The sequence below is a fragment of the Tachyglossus aculeatus genome, chromosome 4, assembly GCF_015852505.1.
Source record: "Tachyglossus aculeatus isolate mTacAcu1 chromosome 4, mTacAcu1.pri, whole genome shotgun sequence".
Taxonomy (NCBI): Eukaryota; Metazoa; Chordata; class Mammalia; order Monotremata; family Tachyglossidae; genus Tachyglossus; species Tachyglossus aculeatus.
Genome location: NC_052069.1, coordinates 124,859,581 through 124,870,777, shown reverse-complemented (window position 1 = coordinate 124,870,777; position 11,197 = coordinate 124,859,581). Strand labels below are relative to the sequence as shown.

The following is an 11,197-nucleotide window of genomic DNA, read 5'->3' as shown; positions in this document are numbered from 1 at the left end:
TGCACAAGTCAACTTCTTGTACCAAGCCTGACTACACTGCTCCTCCCAAACCACCCCCCTGCTGAATGAAAATGCAACCTGTGCCCTCTCTGCGTGACAGCAGGACTCGAGATCATGGAGGCGCCTTGAGCACCCAGTAAGCCCTCTCCCCTTAGTCATCCATGGCACCCCAGTGATCTCAGAGCTGAGAAGAAGGAGGAAAGGAAGGAAAGAAGAAAAAAAGAAAGAACTTTCCTCTCATAAGCTTAGTTTTCATTGATTCCAGCTGTTCTTAATTAGCCTCATTACCCTAAAAACAGTAAAATAAAACATAACAAAATTGTATGTATTGTATGGTCCTAGTCCTCTATGGACTAGTGCGAAGGGTTTTACCTCAGCATAACAAAGTTGTGAGTTCCAATCACATTTGTGGAATTAGAATCTTTTTAAGATCCTGACACCAGAGCCAGGAGTAGAACCCAGGCCTACAGCTTCTCAGGGCTGTTACTTTTCCTCTAGGCTACAGCAGCCCTCACAAGGGAAGGTTTCCTTCACCCTATTTCAAGCAGAGGAGAAAGAAAGAAGAAGAAAGAAGAAGGAAGAGGGAGAAGAAGGGAATTTGCAGACAGTGCAGCTTCTCCTTTCTCGCAGTTTCCCCCGCCGCCCCCAACCCAAAGTCCCCAACACTGGCTTCTCCAGTAAGAATGTGTACAGGCCAAAGCCCGACAGGTTGACTGCTACACTCTGCCCCACACTTAACACTGGACCCCCAGAGAGCTTCTCAGCCATCAGTACTCCTGGGGCCTGAGATACCCAGCAAGGCTGCAAACTGGACAGAAATCTGTTTCCTGTACAATGCCTGCCTTCTCTGCTCCCTGATTCCTCAACCATCCCCCTTGCTGCCTGCCTCAACCTAAACCTCCTATGGCTCTGCCTCTCAGAAAGCGGAGTGGAGTGGACACAGTTACAGTCCCCACCTTACTGCTGACACTGCATCTCTCCCCTTCTCCCTTCTCTCCCCAAGAGGAAGCCACTGGTCCCACAGAAGCACATATTTTGAAGAAATCCAGAGCCGGAAGAAGGGAGTATTAAATAAAGCAGAGATGCAAACATTTCCTCCAAATGATGAAGCTTTTACCAGTCATTCTATCAAGTTGGCAATTTTCTATTCTGATTGGGAATTTGGCACAATTTTCCTAGACTTCCCCAAATTGTACATGAGGCCTCAACAACTGGTTGTACATTGTGTGAATTGACCTCCATGAACCCACACTTCAGTGGGACAGCCCTCCAGGCTGGGGAGATACAGTGACCAGTGTCTGTAGAGAGAGTAATAGTTGGATGGTCTACGCTTAGTCATTCTGTGCACTGGTGGGGGATGAGAGGGGAGAAAGAGAAGGACTGATGACTCCCCACCAGCTTTAGCAGAAATCCTCATCTAGAGCCGTGGAGAGATGACAGGATTACCGATCCCGAGATCCTGCGTCTCCCATCCTGCCCTCTGGAAAAAGCTGAGAACTGTGTTTGTTACCAGACAGATCAATCTCGGGGCTGGGAGGAAGAAATCAGCAGTATCGGGGCAGGAAAGAGATGGGTAGGGGGTTTTAGACAGCCTAGTTTGGAGAAAACACTAGTCTCCTCATCCCTAAAACACTGATCCTAATGCCAAGAGAGGATGTATACAAACAGATGCAGCTGAATGCTTCAGTGCACTACTAAGACTTGGCCAAGATCCCCCTCACCCCCAGATCCCCAATTCTGTTACTTCACGAACTCCAGTCTCCTCTAGGCTGTAAGCTTGTTGTGGGCAGGGAATGCGTCTGTCCTACTGTACTCTCCCGAGCATTTAGTACAGTGCTCTGCATGCAGGAGGCACTCCATCAATCTGATTGATTGACTGAGGGGGCAGAACTGCATGGTTGCTGGCTAGAATTCAGTTTCTGATACAATACCTGCCTTCTACCCTCCCGGCCCACACCCCTGTTGTCTTGATCTCAGTCAGGGGTCTGCACAACTCTGCTTCTCAGAGAGAAATGGGGTAGAGACACCGATAGACACCCTGATCTCCTCCTGACATTAGATGCCACACGCTTCCACATTAAGCCCAAAAGGGTCCCTTCTCTGGGGACAGAGGCTGGGAAGTGACACTGCAAACAGCACTGCATTGTACTTTCCAAGGCTTAGTACAGTAAGTGCACATAGTAAGTGCACAATAAATACAGTTGAATAAATGAATGACTGTAGCCCTAGGGATGCTTGATTCATCTATAGAATAAAGGCCCTGTCAGGCCAAGTCAGACAGAACTAGCTTCCTGCACAGAGCCCAGGCCCCCGTTTTCCCATGAGTGGCAGCCGCCTAATCACTCTTCTTCCTTCCTTTTATACACACACACACCTACCTACCTCTTGGGGTAGCAATGCAGTCCATTCAGTAAGGGGGAAAATCTGAGAGTTGACACTTCCCACGGCGAAAGAGAGATGCTCCTCGAGGCCAAGGAGAAGCACTGAGCCGCGGCTGCTCTGGAGATATGGCCCTGGGCCCGGGAACCAGAATCCCCCTCGGGTCTGGGCGCAGCAGCCTGCCCCCTGGTGGCACTGACAGGGATTCGGGGTGGCTGCGCCTCTCTATCGCCGCCTGGTGGTAACAGGCGTTGACCTGGGAGGCTGCCCTTTTCAATAGCCCCGTGGTGGTATTACCCATTGTTAATAATAATAATAATGGCACTTATTAAGCACCGTTCTAAGCGCTGGCAGGTTACAAGGTGATCAAGTTGTCCCAAGGGGGGCTCACAGTCTTCGTCCCCATTTTACAGATGAGGGAACTGAGGCCCAGAGAAGTTAAGTGACTTGCCAAAAGTCACAGAGCTGACAAACGGTGGAGCCGGAATTTGAACTCATGACCTCTGACTCCAAGGCCCGGGCTCTTTCCACTGAGCCACGCTGCTTCTCTCACCTCTCCATTCATTCATTCAGTCGTATTTATTGAGCAAGCGCTTGGGAAGTACAAGTTGGCAACATATAGAGACGGTCCCTACCCAACAGTGGGCTCACAGTCTGGAAGGGGGAGACAGAGAACAAAACAAAACATATTAACAAAATAAAATAAATAGAATAGATACGTACAAGTAAAATAGAGTAGTAAATATGTACAAACATATATACATATATACAGGTGCTGTGGGGAAGGGAAGGAGGTAAGATGGGGGGGGATGGAGAGGGGGACGAGGGGGAGAGGAAGGAAGGGGCTCAGTCTGGGAAGGCCTCCTGGAGGAGGTGAGCTCTCAGTAGGGCCTTGAAGGGAGGAAGAGAGCTAGCTTGGCGGATGGGCAGAGGGAGGGCATTCCAGGCCTGGGGGAGGACGTGGGCCGGGGGTCGATAGCAGGACAGGCGAGAACGAGGTACAGTGAGGAGATTAGCGGCAGAGGAGTGGAGGGTACGGGCTAGGCTGTAGAAGGAGAGAAGGGAGGTGAGGTAGGAGGGGGCGAGGTGATGGGCAGCCTTGAAGCCGAGGGTGAGGAGTTTCTGCCTGATGCATAGGTTGATTGGTAGCCACTAGAGATTTTTGAGGAGGGGAGTAACATACCCAGAGCGTTTCTGGACAAAGACGATCTGGGCAGTGGCGTGAAGTATGGATTGAAGTGGGGAGAGACAGGAGGATGGGAGATCAGAGAGGAGGCTGATACAGTAATCCAAACGGGATAGGATGAGAGCTTGAATGAGGAGGGTAACAGTTTGGATGGAGAGGAAAGGGCGGATCTTGGCAATGTAAGGCGGATCTCCACCATCCTCCAGTGGCACTGACCATTTTTTAAGGTGTTTGTGATGCACTCTCTAAGTACCAGGCACTGTATTAAGCGCTGGGATAAAGAGAAGTTCGTCAGTTTGGACATAGTCCACGCTCCTAATGGCACTCACGAGTCTTAATCCCCATTTGAGAGATGATATATCTGATTCTCAGAGAAGTGAAATGACAAGTGGCCGAGGCTGGATTTGGAGCCAGGTCCTTCCGGACTGTAGCCACAAGGCGGCGCTGCTTCTCTCCCATATGATGATACTGGGCGTCCGCGCTTCTCTATCGCCACCTGGTGGCACTTTGCTCCAACAGCGCCGGCTTCTTCCCTGAGCCTCCGGCTCCTTTCTCACCGCCTGTCCCTGGCCTAGAACTCCTTCCCCGCTCCACATAGCCCAGACCGCCACTCTCCACCTGTTCAAAGCATTGTTAAGGTCGCAACTCCTCCAAGAGGCCTTCTCTGATTAAGTCCTCTATTACCCCCGGCTTCTTCACCCTTCTGCATCCTCTACAGCCTTGGATCTGTGACCTGTGGACATTCCCCATTTGCCCTGCAGCATTTACGTGTATAACTGTAAACAGTTATGTAAATAACTGTAAACTGTAAACAAAGCATTTTGTGTACAGAAATGCAGTGGTTGTGAGCACAGAGGAGTAGTTAATATTATTAATAATAGTAATGATAATTGGTAAGATGGCATTTTTTTAACACTTAAAATATGCCAGACACTGTACTAAGCATTGGGGTAGGTACAAGAAAATTAGTTTGGACACAGTCCTTGTCCCACGTGGAGCTCACAGTCACAATACACATTATACAGATTAGGTAACAGGCACAGAGAAGTGAAGTGACTTGCCCAAGGCCACACAGCAGGCAAGTGGCAGAACTAGGATTAGAACCCATTAACTTTAGACTCAAGGGCCCGATCTCTAGCCACTATGGAGAGAATGAGGTGAAAACATACTGGTGATTACTGAGCATTACTTTGGGCAAGGTACTGCAGGATGTGTGGGTAGGGAATGGTATAGGCATAGGGTATAGGGCCTGGTATAGGTATATCTATATCTACCAGTGTATCTCCCCTGGTATAGGTCCTGGCACATAATAAGTGCTTAACAAATACCATTATTAATAATGACAATAATAATAAAATGGGAATTCGATACCTCTTCCTCCTCCTTCTTATACTGTGTGTTCCATGAGGGATGGGGACAGAGTCTGACCTGATAATCTTGAGTCTACCCAGTACTTGGGTGTTTGGCACATAGTGGGCACTTAACAAATGCCACCACAGTTATTATTATGCTGGAAGGGGTGGGGGCCAGCTGGTTTCTCACCAGATTTCTGTCCTCTCTCTCCTTCCCCTGCCTTGTTAACTAGAGGAGAGTGGTTTGGCTCAGCAGACTGGACACTGCTTAAGAGGCCACATGGGAGACTAATCAGTGGTGTTTATTTTATGCAGACCACTTTACTAAGTGCTTGGAAGTCTTCAACAGAGCTGGTAGACATGATCTCTGCCTTCAAGCATTTTACATTCTGCCAGGGGAGGCAGACCCTAAAATAAAATTACAGGTAGGTGGGATATCTGGGGGGGGGGGGGGGGGGGGAGAGAGAGAGAGAGAGAGAGAGAGAAAACACAGAACTGGAATATGCACAGTGTACAACCACCAGGTGTCTGGTTACAATTCCCTGTCATGGGTTCTAATCCCAGCTCCACCACTTGTCTGCTGTGTGAGCTCGGGTAAGTCACTTCCCTTCTCTGTGCCTTACCTCATCTGTAACCTGGAGATTAAGACAGTAAACCCAATGTGGGACAGGGAGGGTGTCCAACCTGCTTTGCATGTGCTCCCCCCCCAGAGCTTGGTACAGTGCCTGGTCCATTTTGGGCACTTAATTACCCCCAATTAATTCCAGCTCTGTCACTTGTCTGTTGTGTGACCTTAGGCAAGCCCCTTCAATCAATCAATCAATCATATTTATTGAGCACTTACTGAGCACTGTACTAAGCACTTGGGAAGTACAAGTTGGCAACATATAGAGCCAGTCCCTTCACTTCTTTGGGCCTCAGTTGCCTCATGTGTAAAATGGGCATGGAGACTGTGGGCCTTGTTTGAGACAGGGACTTTGTCCAGTACAATTGCCTTGTGTCTACCAGAGCTCTTGCTGCAGTTTCAGACACATTCTAAGCACTTGACAAATGCCACACATCATTATTATTACTACTATTACAACAGAGTAGACACATTCCCTACCCCCAAGGCCTTCACAGACTAGATGGGGAGACATACACCATTTATGTATTTATATTCACGTACATTCTGGCATTTAGGCATTTAATACCACAAGTATTGTGTTTATTATTATTAGAAAAGGGGGAGGGGAAGGCAGAGACCCGGAGAGATCGAGGTACACCACTAAAGTCACATTGCAAGTCACTTACGTCACTTCAATACGACTGACTGATTTACTGACTGACAGGGTAGTAGAACCTGGGACAACTTGCAGTCTGAGCCGCTGTCCACCTCCACCTCATGTCGCCCCCTCCCCGTCTCTTGGGCCTCAGAGGGTCATGCCTTCTGGCCAAGCCCAGCCCAGCCCAACGAAGTTGATAGGGGCAGAGAGATCCTCCCACCCATAGGAGCCACATTCTCCTCAAGACCCTCAGGCTGGGTAGGGGGAGAGGGCAGGAGAAAAAGAGGGTGTCATTACCCCCTCTCAAGTCTCCAGCCCCTTTACATGCCTGGGTGTAGGCCAGACTGCCACTCTCCACCTCTTCAAAGCATTATTAAGGTCGCAACTCCTCCAAGGCCTTCTCTGATTAAGTCCTCTATTACCCCTGGCTTCTTCACCCTTCTGCATCCTCTACAGCCTTGGATCTGTGACCTGTGAACATTCCCTATTTTCCCTGCAGCATTTATGCGGATAACTGTAAACTATGCATTTTGTGTACATAAACGCAGTGGTTGTAAGCACAGAGGGGTAGTTAATAATAATATTAATAATAATAATGAATAATGTGGCTTTTTTAGCACTTAAAATATGCCAGGCACTGTACTAAGCGTTGAGGTAGATACAAGAAAATTAGTTGGGACACAGTCCTTGTCCCACGTGGAGCTCACAGTCACAATACACATTATACAGATTAGGTAACTGAGGCACAGAGAAGTGAAGTGACTTGCCCAAGGCCACACAGCAGGTAAGTGGCAGAACTAGGATTAGAACCCATTACCTTTAGACTCATGGGCCCGATCTCTAGCCACTATGGAGAGAATGAGGTGAAAACATACTGGTGATTACTGAGCATTACTTTGGGCAAGGTACTGCAGGATGTGTGGGTAGGGAATGGTATAGGGTATAGGCATAGGGTATAGGGTCTGGTATAGGTATATCTATATCTACCAGTGTATCTCCCCTGGTATAGGGCCTGGCACATAAAAAGTGCTTAACAAATACCATTATTAATAATGACAATAATAATAAAATGGGTATTCAATACCTCTTCCTCCTCCTTCTTATACTGTGAGTTCCATAAGGGACAGGGACAGAGTCTGAACTGATAATCTTGAATCTACCCAGTACTTGGTAGAGTGTTTGGCACATAGTGGGCACTTAAATGCCACCACAATTATTATTATGCAGGAAGGGGTGAGGGCCAACTGGTTTCTCACCAGATTTCTCTCCTCTCTCTCCTTCCCCTGCCTTGTTAACTAGAGGAGAGTGGTTTGGCTTGGCAGACTGGACACTGTGTAAGAGGCCACATGGGAGATTGATCAGTGGTGTTTATTTTATGCAGACCACTTTACTAAGTGGACCAAAGTGCTTGGGTGTATTCAACAGAGCTGGTAGACATGATCCCTGACTTCAAGCATTTTACATTCTGCCAGGGGAGGCAGACCCTAAAATAAAATTACAGGTAGGAGAGGGAGAGAGAGGGAGAGAGAGGGAGAGAGAGGGAGAGAGAGGGAGAGAGAGGGAGAGAGGGAGGGGGAGAGAGAGTGAGAGAGTGAGAGTGAGAGAGAGAGAGAGAGAGAGAGAGAGAGAGAGAGAGAGAGAGAACAAGTACAGAACTGGAATATGCACAGTGTACATCCACCCAGATGTCTGATTACAATTCCCTGTCATGGGCCTCACAATCAGACAGTCATGGGTTCTAATCCCAGCTCCACCACTTGTCTGCTGTGTGAGCTCAGGCAAGTCACTTCCCTTCTCTGTGCCTTACCTCATCTGTAAACTGGAGATTAAGACAACAAACCGAATGTGGGACAGGGAGGGTGTCCAACCTGCTTTGCAAGTGCTCCCCCCCAGTGCTTGGTACAGTGCCTGGTCCATTTTGGGCACTTAATTACCCCCAAATGATTAATTCCAGCTCTGCCACTTTTCTGTTGTGTGACTTCGGGCAAGCCCCTTCACTTCTTTGGGCCTCAGTTGCCTCATGTGTAAAATGGGGATGGAGACTGTTGTTTGAGACAGGGACTTTGTCCAGTCCAATTGCCTTGTATCTACCAGAGCTCTTGCTGCAGTTTCAGACACATGCTAAGCACTTAAATACCACAATTATCATTATTATTACTACTATTATGACAGAGTAGACACATTCCCTACCCCCATGGCCTTCACAGACTAGATGGGGAGACATACACCACTTATGTATTTATATTCATGTACATTCTGGCATTTAAGCATTTAATACCACAAGTATTGTGTTTATTATTGTTAGAAAAGGGGGAGGGGAAAGCAAAGTCCCAGAGAGATCAAGGGACACCACTAAAGTTACATTGCAAGTCACTTAAGTCACTTCAGTACAACTCTATCACTATCTATCAGTATCACTTTATTTTATTTGTACATGTTTATTCTATTTATTTTGTTAATATGTTTTGTTTTGTTCTCTGTCTCCCCCTTCTAGATTGTGAGCCCACTGTTGGGTAGGGACCGTCTCTATATGTTGCCAACTTGTACTTCCCAAGCGCTTAGTACAGTGCTCTGCACACAGTAAGCGCTCAATAAATACAATTGAATGAATGAATTCTCCTCAAGACCCTCAGGCTGGGTAGGGGGGAGAGAGAAGGAGAAAAAGAGGGTGTCATCACCCCCTCTCCAGTCTCCAGCCCCTTTACATGCCTGGGTGAGATTGAAGGAATGAAATGTGGAGGTTGGGAGGAAGGATGCTAGCTTGTCAATCTATAAGATGCTGGTGACATCCTCCTGCACTGAGTACACAGCTGATACCCCCAACTTATAACTCTTCTGTGGAGCAGGGCCAGCTGCCAGCGGATCAAAGGACTCAGGAAAGACTAAAAAAGTATCCATTTTATTCTATACAGATGTATTTGGGCACACAGAGCCCAGGCCCCCAAGGGGACAGAAAGGGGGAAGAGGAGAGGAAGGAGCCAGACCGTGCCATTTCTGTTGGTTAGGATGGGGGGCAAACCATTTTGCATCTTCCCACTCTAGAATTTGGGGCTAGTTCTCTCACCCCCACCCATTCTGCTTATCCAGGAGGGATGGAGAACATAGGGTAGTCACACATGCATACAAATAGACACGCACACCCCCAACTACTCCTGTCCCTGTACCCCGCTCCCCCAGGGGCACCCCCTTCAAGCGGGAAAGGGAGTCTGTACTCTTGAAGCCAGAGTAGGCTCGATAACTCCCAACAGATCAGGGCAGGCAGAAGTCACACTGTCTAAAGAATTAAGGGCCCCGGCGTGACTTCACACCTGCTCCTGAGGTCCACGGAGTACGTGCCCAGAACTCTAGACCCCTGTTTCCAGAACCCTTTACCCGTCCAAAGAGGGGCGGCCCCCTCACCCTGCTCTGGTCCCGGCCCTTGCTCTCACACAAGAAACAGACACACACACACACACACACCTCCATCACCTCCTGGAGTTGCAAGAGACTGGTTTGGCAGCCAGGATGCAGTGTTTGACCCTTGACCCCCAAGGGAAATGGCATTGTCTGGATGGAGGGGATACAGTTGCAGGCTGGGGGGCGGGGAGGGGGAACCAGAGGGCAGCAGCGGTGGGCAGGGGACAGCAGCCCGGTGCCAACTGATTCCCTCAGGGTGGAGCCGGCGCAATCTATGAGTGTCCATAACAACCGAGTAGCTGCTCAGTCCTCCACTGTCCACGGGGTCGGGTGGTCCGGTTCAGGGCTGTGCTGTGGCTTCCTGGGGATGGATGTGACCGTTGGTCGACTGATGAGGTGTGCCCCAGCCCACCCATGGGGAGAGAGCCAGCTAATCACAGTTCGGGGTGGAGAAGGCTTGAATGGGTCTCCAGTGAGGAACCAATTCCTCCAGCCCAGAAGCAGAAAGTTGGATGCTGGGTAGGAGCCTAATCAGGGCTCACTACTGAGCCTAGAGAGACTCGGTCACTGCTCTGGTTTGTGGACTATAAGAGTGCAGTGGATTGTGTGTGTATGTGTAGCAGGGGATAAGGTTCCCTTCACTATACTCTCTCATGTGTTTCACGTAGTGCTCAATAAAGACCATCGATTCCTTCCACTTGCCTGAAAAAGAACCCAGCCAGCCCCAAGCTTGAGACATAAAACTCACCGTTCTGTCCCATCCCATCTGCACCAACATGTCCTTGGGTAGGCAGGATTGGACCAGGGGGCCGGGTCTCCCATGATGCACCTGGGGCTCAGGCTCCTTCCTCAGCTCTAAGGATAAACCTGGTTAGGTATCAGGTCAGGGGGTGCTACAGCCAGGGCCCAGCCCCATCTGTGCCCCCATGCTGCAGCTGGACTGTCCCCTGCAGGCTTACTCACACCAAAAGTGAGAGCCAGCACAAGAGGAAAAGAGGAAGCGAGTGAGAGAGAGGGAGTGAGAGCCAGAGATGAGGGGCAAAACCTCTGAGACAGAACAGAGTGGCTGCCATTCACACACCCTGCAGGGGAGGCCCTGGCTGGCTATCACCCCGAGGCAGGACACCCCAGGCAGTCTGGGTTTCCCCCAGAGTCTCAGCCCCTGCAGACCCCCTCCCCAACACAACCACCCATCCCATAATTCCCCAGGTGCTTACCTTTGAGCAAGATTGTCTGGCAGACTGCTCTAGGGGGCCGAAAAAAGCTGGACTTCTGTCCTTTTCTCTCAGGCAGCCAAGTTCCTGAACACTTATCCAGGGCCAATCTGGTCCTACACCCCTGCTCCTCTTCCAGTCCACCAACAGTAGGCTGGATTGGGGCACCTGACCCCAAGTTTGACCTAGAGCAAGACCACACCCCCTTAAGCACTCTCTTCGGCAAAGTTGGTGTAGGAGACACAGTCCCTGCCCACTGGGAGCTTACAGTCTAAGTCCATCAGTCAGTCCATTGCATCAGAGCTTTTTCTGTGTGCAGAACACTGTATTAACCCCTTAGCACACTATAATAGAACAATGTAACAAACATGTCACAACAAGCTCACAGCCTAGAAGGGGAAGCAA

At 49.4% G+C, this 11,197-nt stretch overlaps 1 long non-coding RNA gene across 1 annotated transcript; it reads right to left on the bottom strand.

Moving 5' to 3' along the window:
- Window positions 1–9,327: 9,327 nt before the first annotated feature.
- Window positions 9,328–10,963, bottom strand: LOC119926938. Its single transcript, XR_005450375.1, has 3 exons — window positions 10,796–10,963; window positions 10,327–10,433; window positions 9,328–9,939 (listed from the first exon to the last, which is right to left on the bottom strand). It is a non-coding gene; the product is annotated as an uncharacterized LOC119926938 (long non-coding RNA).
- Window positions 10,964–11,197: the final 234 nt, after the last annotated feature.